We start from the raw sequence: 11,523 nt of genomic DNA on the forward strand, positions 1-11,523 counted from the left end.
CATTTACATCTTGCATGATTTTACAGCTCTTTTCTTTACTGTGACTGTACTGTCAGCACCTCTGTAGTACAGGAGAAATGCACAAGTGCTTTGCAGACAGTGCAGAAGATGGTAAAGAGGGACCTTGAGCCAGACAGGAAGTGCCTCTAGATGGGAGTTAGATGGAGCAATAAGCACAACAAGAGAAAGAAGAAGGGGAACACTCAAAACTGACCAAATAGACTGGGATATCTATTTGTAAGCAGATGACAGAGAATCTGAAAGGAATTGAAGCACTGAAAACCTTTTTTATTCATTCCTAAGTGTATGACAGCATTCTCTACATTTACCATAAGTACTCCCTTTAGCCCCAGTCCTCTCATAATCATTACTTCCCACAAAGGTAAAGAGAAAAATGGGAAGTAACTATTTTAATTTTCAGCACCGAAAAAAGCACTCGATCTTCTGACAAGCAAATAGGTTGCAACAACTGTCCTGTCACATGTAGTTATTTCTTGGTAACTTTCTGTTTGCTTATTCAATAGAATTATTTATTTCTGATAGAGGTTCACTGGGAGTTCTTGGAACACGTTGCAAATTTGTGCTAGACTGCCCTACAGAAAAAGTGCTCTTGGAGTCATCCAATTCATGTGCTTAATGAGGCTGCGATAAATAAGGGGAGAGGAAAGGAGCCAGAATTTTTGCAGTTGGCAAGTGGATTTTTATGTTTGTGCTTTTGTGGGGTTTGTGCTTGTTAGACTTTTTTCAACATTTGCTGAAACTTTCCAGAACATGCTAATGCTTATAGCATTTTTCTCAAAGTACAGCTGTGGGTCTGAGCCTTGCATAACTTTTACTTTTCTCTGTTAATGCAGGCTGTCTCATAGGCCAATCATATGGTCACCTAGAGCACAGATGGGAAGAACAATCATTCCTATTGAGAAGAATCTGTATTGGGCTTTCTATTTTAGAAAATTGGAAACAAAGGATTTTATGTAATCTTACTGGTATCACATAGTAAGATCATTGAGAAATTTAATTAATGATTTAGGGCAATACTTATCATCATATCATCTGTGTTTTTTTCCAGACAAGAAACTACACCTCAGTCATGCACCTCCTGGAACATCACTCAGAGCACTCCTGAACATAAAGTGGCAGTGGGTGAACTGTCTCCATGACCACCACTGCTGTGATGGGGCACAGACACCGTGCAGGAAACCCAGTCCTGGATGTAGCATTTGTCAGTTATCTGAGGCATACACTGACTAAACCCAGCTGCGCATCTCTGTCTGTAGCTTCTTGTATTAGCTGGCTAAAACACTAACATGAACTCTCCCTGGTTTTATCCTGTTAACAGGTCTCTGTACTGGGACTTGTTTTCACCACCTAATGCACAGCTGAGATCCTGATTCCATCAGGAACCATCAAAATGTTTACCCCAAACTGCATTGGGGAAGGAATACCAGTGAGATAGCCAAATAATGAAAAGGTTTTACTTCTAGACGGAGTCCAGAGGATAATAATGTGATCTTCCATAAGAAGAACTTCCACACCAGTTTGAGTTCCCATATTATCTAATAAAACAACAATTCAGGTTGCAAAGAGCAAGATCTCAAAATTGCTTCTCTCATTTTTGTCTAAAGTAATCGTGAGTGGAAAAGGAAGGATCTCTCAGTAAATAGACTGTTATGTGCCAAGCTATGGGGAAAATAAACACAGAAGTAACATTAGATATTTTTGAAGTGTGTCAGTTCAGAGAAGGGAGTGGCATGATTTGCTCTGCCATTGGCAAAATGTGACATCTGTGAGAATGGCCTCTTCCCGAAGACAACTAATAACCATCAGAACAAGAAAACCAGGTTTTGAGATGGTTATAATACTTCCAAATATCCCAAGCATCCCATCTGCTATACTCCACAGGCTATTGAGTCCTCTTGGGGATTCATATCAGTGTTCCTGTTGCTATTTCTGTAAATATTTATCTGTGTTATTTATGGGGACAAAGCTGCCAAAAATCTGTGCAACATTGTGTCATTATAAACACAGAAAATTACAAAAATTAGCAACAAGCCCTTTTCTACCTCTCTAAAAATCAGCAAGTTACATCAGGATCTGAGTGCCCTGGCAGTGGAAACTACAGCAGCCTCTTCTCAGTGCAATCCAAGCATGGGCAACACTATAGAGGAAGGGACAGCAATTTTGGCTAACTGCAATTATCAGTTCCCTGTTGTCAAGGTGATAGAGGGCAAAAGTCAGACAAAACTTCTGCTTTTCTCTGAAATACTGCACTATCCTTGAAGAGGTGGATAGACTTCAGGTCTGAAGTAGGATAATATCTCTCTGTAGTTGCTACTGTATATTTTATTTTTCACCAGAAGGTAACAACAGGCAGTGCACATAGCACTGTTTTAAGGTAATGAGGATACAGCTCAGGACCCAGAATTTTGGGTAGAAGTCAGTAATGCTGCGACAGCTGCTGCAGAATGTAGTACAGGCTTACTGGGGTTCTGCCAATGAAACTGTTGGACTTGCTCCTGCCTGTGTGACTGGATTTACTTCCCATAAAACAGTACAAGTTTCTACAGATGCAGAGGGAATCATAGCCTTAGAGCAGAGAGAAGGTGGTGGTGGTGGAGGGGAGGAGGGAATGACAAGTTCTTGCAACGTATGAAGTTATTGATAGCACAGCCAAAGGAATTTTTCCCTTCTCATAAGTGTCTTTGCTTGACGCTGGCTGGATACTAGGGACCCACAAAGAAAACTTCTTGCTCACCCTTCTCTGAAACTGGACAGAGGAGACAAAATATAATTAAGCATTCATGGGCTGAGATAAGGACTGGGAGAAAACACTCATCAATTACCATCAAGGACAAAACCAGGCCCAGCTTGGAGATATAAATTGAATTTATTACCAACAAAATCAGAGCAGGATAACTGGAATCAAAATAAGCCCTTAAAAGCACCTTTCCCCCCCACCCCCAACAATCCCTCCCTCCTTCCCACTGACAGTGCAGAGAGACAGGGAATGGGGGTTATGGTCAGTCCATCACATCTGGTTTTTCTCGCTGCTCTGGGAGAGGAGCCCCTCCCCTGCCGCACTGTTCTTCTCACAGAGACCCACTCTTTGGCCCCTGCACTCCCAAAAACCAGGCCATGCAAAACCAGTGTAATTAAAAACACCCAAAAAACCAACATGCTAAATATAAGAGTCCAAATAAGTCAGATGCAAGGCATGCGCTGTGTAATGATTATATCCATGTTTTTCCACATTGTGCTACTGAAGAGAAAGGTGCATAAGGTAAAAAAAAAAAAAAAAAAAAAAAAAAAGCCTTTTAATATAGTGTCCACTACACAATTTATTGCACTTGCAGAGGAACTCCCTGTGGACACAGATCTAAAAGCACATACTTTTAATAAACATACATAGGCAGATCAATACAAATTAATTGTTTTCTGCATTATGAATTATTAACTTTATAGGTGCAGTTAATGAAGTTTCAAACCCTGTACTTCTTATGTTGCTGTGTGCAAGACCAGTTTAAAATGAGCCTCAAAACCTTAACTTAGTCCCCTTTCTGAGGCAGGATTATTATCCAGCAGGGTTATCAATTTTCTTGCAAACTTGTACATCATCTTGCCTTTACACCTTATATTCAAATGCTGGCCACAAACACAATTGTTCTGGATTTGGTTTTGAAATAGGGCTATTTTGTAGGATTGCACGTGAAAACTATTCAAGTTTCAACACACAGATTCCTTTATGACCTCAAACACCCTAATTATTGAGCACAGTGAGGAAAAAAATGTTCACAAATCATCATCCAGAATTAACAGTAGAAAGCACTACAATGTCCACTTCTGTTAAGAAGCCAACAGTGACCACCTAAAGCTGAAAGCTATATTCTACATGAAAATTGGAAAAACAACAGAGTCATGCTGTTTTAGCTCTGCTGATGCCAGGAATTCTACTCATCCTTCTGGAGTTTGCTCCTGGATTTACCTGAACCACCTCTCTATAGAAAGGAATTTATCTCTGAGCAGTCTTAGCAGCAGAACAGTGCTGGATATTTGAGGTTGAACTACTGAACAGCAGTACATGGAAATAAGGATATTAGCACAGCTGATAAGGTCTCCCAAACTCCTTGAGTGATATTCATAAGATAAAAATTATTAGTTCATGTCTCTGCACAGGGATAGGCTGATCCTTGAAAAACCGTGTAGAAAATAAATTTGCAAAAAGGTTAAATACAGGTCTCTCACAGTGCAGACCACATTCAGACTTGCATTGAATCCCCTGAGAGGATCCCTGTTTTGCTGCAGCACATTGGACCAGCACCAGCTGAAGGAGTGACTGTTCCCTCCTGTGGGCTGTGTACCATCCCTCCTTTCACACTAATATTGTGTACACTCACTAGCAGGGTACAGAACAAAACCCACTGATTCTATCACGCAAAGAAAGCTGTCTGGTAAAACAGGAGAGCTCTAAATACACAGGGACACTACCAGGAGTAGTTACTGCTTTAATATTTCTTAGCTCTTTTAGACAGCTCTTTTCTGGTTGCAGGCTTTGAGAAATCCCTGTGTCCCAAAGCAGGCACTGGATTTTGCAGTGAGCCTGGCTCTGTGCTGAACACCCACCACATCTGCATTTCCACAGGGCAGGGGTTCATCTCCCTGGGCTGGACATGTGCCTGAACCCTCCTGTTCTGGTCCCTCTAGGGAAGTTGCAGTGGTCTTCAGTGACACACAGTCACTGCAGCACTTGACATTAGCAAACTACTTCTAATATCCTTTCCAGTCTCTTGCAGTCTCTTTCTTCACAGAGCCCATTCATCTCAAATATTTTTATTCCAAGACAGCCAGATAGTTAGAGAGAGAGGCTCCTTGAAATCTCTACTTTTTAGTAGAGGATTAGTAGATTAGCACATTCTTCCTTGAAAAACTAATCTGTGTCTTTCCTGCACCTGTGAATGTGACCTTTATTGGCAGATAATTAGTATTTGACTACTTTCATGCTGCTGAATCAATAAATGCACACAGAATTTCAAGTTAGTTGAAATTCATTTGGTTGTCTCCATAAAAGTTGCATGAAAACATTCATAACCTTGTTACATATCAGCTTTACATCTGTCATCTCTCGTATTTTCCCTTTCTTTAATAATTTCTTCTGCTCTTCTCCAAGTTCATCTTTCTTTTGTATTCCTTATTTTTGTTCCATTCCCTTTTATTCCACTTGCCTTTTGATCTTGTTGCCAGAGGGCGAGAACTGATAGTGGTGGCACAAAGAAAGCATTCAAGTTTTTGAAAACAGAGGGAAATGAAGAAATCTCTCACATAAATAACAATAGTTTTCGTTCATATTCTGGAACATCAGAATGAACACAATTAATTTTTCTTTTAATTACAAAGAAATAAAAGTTTGCAGTCTTGAATGATTTGGCACAAGTGAAAACATCCTGCCTTTCAAGGAAGAAGTGTAGCTTTAGCAGTGCTATTTTTGCAGGTCTGACAATTAAGCTGTTAGAAAATAAAGGAAGATTACAAGATTATCTTATTATTTACAGAACTGAAATGTGTAAATACTATTTATTTTCTAAAGTATAATAGAATGAATGTTATTTGGTGATAAAAACATCAATTAACATAGTGTAAATCTTCCATTGAGACACAATCTCAATGTGTTGTGGATATATAGTCACCATGCCAAGTTCTGATACTGCATAAGTTGGTGGGTCAGGCTGGATACACATGGAACTTAACAAGCAACTACTGTCAATAGCACTACTATTAGAAAAACCACAATTCAGATGTTATATACTTAGCTAGAAAATTCAGTTTCTTCATACTGACATTTCATTAGGACAGCTTTTTGTCTTCTTACTTTATGGACTAGCCAGCGCCTTTTAAACTTCTTTTACTCTCATAAAAGCACAGAAGGAATGAATACCATCTCTTATTCATTGCAAATATCTATTTTGCTATTAGACTTTGTTATTAGGAAGAATAAATAGTAATACACATTATAAATTCAAATCAATCTATATTTGTTCCGACAAACAAATAGACACAGAAGTAATGTTATGTCAACAATTGTTTCTGGAATGCAGTTCCAGTACTGTACATTAACCCAAGCACAGAATGCAGGTCCACATGGCACAGTGCAGAAAAACACAGAACATAGCCCCTGGGATCCCTTGCTGATTTATTAAGTTTGCTTTCATTACCCAGCCCATTTCTTTTTATAAAGTATGAAATGGGGCTGCTTCATTTTGTGCAGCACTAAATATAGAACTGGACCAGAACTTTCCAACATTCAAGTCAAAAAATACAAGTTTGGCATTAACTGAACTTTAGTCCTAGGCAAAACCAGAATTTACTTAATAGAGCTGTAACCTTGCTAAGCACATATACAATTCCTATTTTATGTCAAGAGGAATTTAATTTCCCCTAATAATTGATAGATAGTTGTTTATCAGTTTCTAAGTGCTTGTTCAATCTTATTTTTATAAATTTTCATTGAAATCCTGTATGTTCATTACCTAGTTTTCCTTCCTTTAGCTGTGGCTTCCAAGATCCATTGTGAACTATTTATGTTGAAAGATCCTGACAATTCACATTTTATATTGTGGGGCAACCTGCACTATCAGGTGTATTTAGAAATTAATTCTCAAAGCCATGTTTAAGGGCATTAGCCATGTGCTCTTAACAGAGAAGCAAATATTTTTGGCAAGGTTTCTGTTCCAAACTTGGTGTTGCATATCTGCATGGCAAGTTGCTGAAATTTAATAAAGAATTTCAGAAATGCTCGAGACATTCTTATGAATAGAAAATTACTTCATTAATAATATCTGCTATTCTAAAAGAAGCAGGACAAAAGAACTGTCACTAGGTTGTGTATGCCTGTTGTTCCATGGTGATATTTTAGCTGTCATTCATTTAAAGGAACTGATATGATTTTTACTTTTTGATTCCTGGTGAGTTGGTAGATGGCTATAAGGTGATTTTTCCTCATGCTATTTTTTGACTAATTAGGAAGAAAATTCCCTCAGTTTAGTGTATTCTTTATAAATTTTGTACTTGTGCTTAAGTGAAATTCCTTCATTGCAGAAAGTGCAAGCTTGGTACCACACAGACCCAATCAGATTTGAGGGTAAGATGCTTGAGTATTCATGTCTATTTTCTATAAGACTACTCAAATTCACAAGTTCAAATAAATCAATAATAAAAGACCAGTTCTCCCTGCAGCATCTGCTCAAATCTTAGCTTTTGATTTGATTGCAGTACCTTTGGCCTAAAACTAAATTGCTTGTATTTTCAGACTTCTAGCTTCAAACTTCTTTTCCCCCAACCAAAACCCACATGGCACACACCCAAAGTCTAACTTTGTTCTGCAAGTACTCTTTGAGTACTCCTCAGTTCTCACTTTCTTTAGGCAACTTACTCACTAGAATTGCAAGGAAAAGTGCATTTTGAAACGAGGTAAAAGATGCTGCATAGAAAAAGAATGACTGGACATTAGGTTGCCACATCAACTGTCAGAAGCACAAGTTCACCAATTTTGTACACTCCACCCAAAGTGGCTTTTTGGTATAGAAAGGAAAAACGGCCTCTGTGTAGAACAAGAAAAACCTCCCGCATCATTCCCAGCTGACGCTGACCCTAGCTAATCACCTGTATGAATTCCGAGAGCATTTCCTATGGGAATGCTCAAGTTTGGCTGCCTTCAACAGCCAGGTTACACTCAGTTTTCCCATAAAGTAGATGTGGTTTAAATAATGTTTCTAACATTTAAAATTATTAATATTTTCCTTATATACCATTTTTTGATCACACACCAGGCTACAATTACCCATAACAGGAATTAAAACCTCTGGGTCATATTTTCCAAATACAGAGCAAAAGAAAAGTGCAGTTAGACTATTCCTAAATACCACTGACGTTGCAGACTTGTTCAGAGCCTCTTGAGAGTAAGGAACAATGACATTGTAGCAGCATAATAGACACCACAGAGGGTGATGCATACTAACAGAATTGTGTGTTTGATTTAGCATGACTAAAGGCAGCTAGTGACAAGATTACTGCTGAAGTTAAATTATCCTGAAAACATGGTCCCTGGTGAATGCTGTGCTGCTCAGGGAGTTTGTGCACACAAGGCTGCTACAGGGGTGCCTACAAAATCCACATGTGACAACAGGACAGCTCCAGAACTGCCCTGCTGCACGGGAGATGCAGTGATGGGACAGCAGCCCAGCTTTGGGGATGGGATAGTACAGACCCAAATCGATCCGAGCAGGGTCCATTAGCAAACCTTCACCATACACTGCAGCTCATTTCAACCTCTTGGGATTTTGCAGGCATACAGGAAGTTTCACTCTTCTGGAAAATAGAAAGCATGTGCAATCTCTCCAGTAAGGGTTTCTGGATACCAAGTGATCATCATACTCTCTGATTCTTTATTTCAATCTTCTCTATTTGTAATCTTAATTTACTTTAGAGCATTTTTGTAGTGTAATATCCCACTAGGATGATACGGGATATTAAACCATATGTGGTATATAAATTGTATAGGTTATTGCCAATGACATTATAAAGGGTACACGGAGCATTTAATGGAATACTCTAATTTACATTGTTGGTAATGGCTCTGTTGCAAACAGGGATATTTGAGGGACATAGGGCACCACAACTGACGGTGCCCGTCACTCAGCTGCTTCAGTGGCATATCATCACCACAACTCTCCCTTTGTCTGTCCTGCAGTTAGTGCTGCTCAGCACAATCATGTTAATGCCTCCTTTACTTCTTGCTTGTAGTAGCCAAGTCTGATAAAGGTAAATTACTTAAGCTGTTTTGCAAAATGCCAGGAATTTTTATTTGTACTCTTCTTTTGTAAATCCTTCAAACCAAATTATCTTGCTTGTCTTCTATGCAATTATTTACAGGGAAAAAATTTCAGCTTGAACAAAGTAACAGAATGCAATATCTGAGTGTTACTTTTTGAACTCACAGCAGTATGTTCATAAAGGACTCAAATCAGTTTTTTTTTTTTTAATTACATGAAATAGAAATCAAATTAGGACAGAAAGATTCGAAAAATATTCAGATGACTCTGATAAAAATGCTCATTAAGTAATTTATGAGGAAAACTGAGATACTCCTCCCTTTCACTACCCCAAAACATACATAAGTTAATACTGCTATATAATACTTAAGAATTAAGCTCATCACTTTAAAGCTAGAATTTCACCTTTCAATAGAATACTGTGTCCCTGCTGTAACAGAGATTAGTACTGAAACAGAGTGAAAATTTAACAGGGTAGAAATCCATTTGGATTTAGGTGAAATGTGCCGCTTTGAATTATTAGTAGCTTGCTAGCATAAGTAAAATATGCTGTTTAGTCTGGTAACCTTGCAACACTAATAAAACTGCCCCAGCTGAAGAGATAAGAGATAAGGAAGACTCCTTGGAACTTGCAACAGGGCAGAGGGACCCAGGAGTTCTCTCTGTACTTTCTGACAAAAACTGAGTACAAGTGTAACTAGCTGTAGGTGTAACGCAAAATCAGCAGAATAAATATGCATGAGCCTATTGTGAAATTTATGCATATGTAAATTAGTTAAGGGTAATAAAAAAAGATTGGTAGTCCTCAGGGGCACGCATGTCCTTTGAAGAGGAACAATTCCCCACATGCATCCAGCGCTGTAATAAACATACCGTTCCCTAAAAATCTTTATTGGAATTGTGGGCCCTTGATTTTTCACCACGTTTCAGTACATGGATGGTGTGGAATAGTGCACATATTGTCAGTCACAGACTGGCAGTCAAAGTAAGTATAAAAGAATTTTATATAATTTTTTAAAAATTATGCAAACATGATTTCTTCAAAGAATTAATTGAAAAAGAGATTAAAAAATAGAAAAATAACTTCTGTTTACTGTAGATAAATATGCTTCATTCTAATTTTTAATTTACTTTCACTTCCTATACTAGGTCTATTTTGTTTCCCTGGCAAAATCTTTGTCACTTTTCCTTTTGATTTTGATTGACATATGCACAATTAGAATTACAGACATGTTAATTAATTTAGAAATTGAACACTATGACTGAACAGTGTTCATTAAATGGAAGAATAAAATTCAATCACAACTAAACATGTTTAAACAAGTCAGCTTTGTTTCAAAAGTGTGGACTTATTCTAATAAATTGATTTGGATGTATAAGTGTACCATTATTCAAATAGTTCTAAAAGTAACACAGCTCAAAGGAAAATGCCATTTTCTACACCAACAGAGCATGTAAATAGTTTGTTGTTACAAGCAAAGTTTAAATTGCACAGAAGTTGTTCTGTTCTTGTTCCTTGCAAGCTTTGTTCTCAAAGGAATGGGTCATACTTCAGCATGATGCTTCTTACTGGCATGTTGACTGCTTGTTGCAATCCATTTCTAACCTTTATTTTAAAGGCATAAAAGTCACCTTTCCTTTCCATGGTATGTTCCTTACTTTTAGTGGCCTGCATTGACTGTAAGTACTGAATTTCATTCATCTGCCCACTTAAAACATCCACTCAGAAAGTCTAATATGCACTTTGAAAATCAGTTCACAACTGCTACACACACCTACATCAAAACTCTCTTTAGAATTCACTTACCTTATAAAAGTACATTTTCATTTCACTATTACAGGAGGGGGAAATGCTTTGAATCTTGAGTTATTTTAAATCCCTGACACAGCAGATGTTCTATATTTTTTAAATAACTATTGCTGGTTAAAAGCATATTTGAAGTGAACTCTGTATAGATACTCAGGTGCCACTGCCCCATCAACAAATGCTTGTGTCAGCCAAAGTACTTGGGAAAACCTCCCTTGAAGATGAGTGCATACAGATCTCCTCACATAAACCTGTAGAAAACTGTCACTTCTGGGCTTCAATGAGCAGTTAGAAGCTTTGAAGAACAATTGCACTTCAGATTAATATTTAAATGAACTCTCTCTTGTAACAGCAATACACTGTGTCCCCTTTTTCATCAGAACACTATTTGGAGATATGTTCTTTGCAGTTCATTCCATCCCTGAAAATTCTGGGAACAGAATAACAGTACAGAGTGTGATATGTAGAACTCTCAACAGAGGAATAAATAATCACCTGAAGTTCATTTCTGTAAACACATTTGGATCTACAGCTTCAGAGTTATTCTAAAATCTAACCAGTCACAGCTCCTATTTAAAAAATCATTTTAACCTCTTTCCTTACCTATCATTTGGGAGCAGCTTTTTTTTTCTATGCTCACATCGAAATTATGGACATTCTAAAGAGCCTTGATCTTTTAAGAGACTATTCCACCGATTTGGGTTCCTTCAGCTGAATAAGCAGGAAAAAGGTGTTCCAGAAGAGCAATATTATCTACAACTGGCATTTTAAGACACATCAGCAATGCCTGTCCCTAGGAATGGTTATCTGACTTTCGATGTCTAAAAGCTCATATCTAATCAGAAATCTTCATCTTGGCCACCTCTGCATTCAGTGGATTTTCACTTCTGGAGC

The sequence above is a fragment of the Vidua macroura genome, chromosome 10 (genome assembly GCF_024509145.1).
Source record: "Vidua macroura isolate BioBank_ID:100142 chromosome 10, ASM2450914v1, whole genome shotgun sequence".
NCBI classification, from domain to species: domain Eukaryota; kingdom Metazoa; phylum Chordata; class Aves; order Passeriformes; family Viduidae; genus Vidua; species Vidua macroura.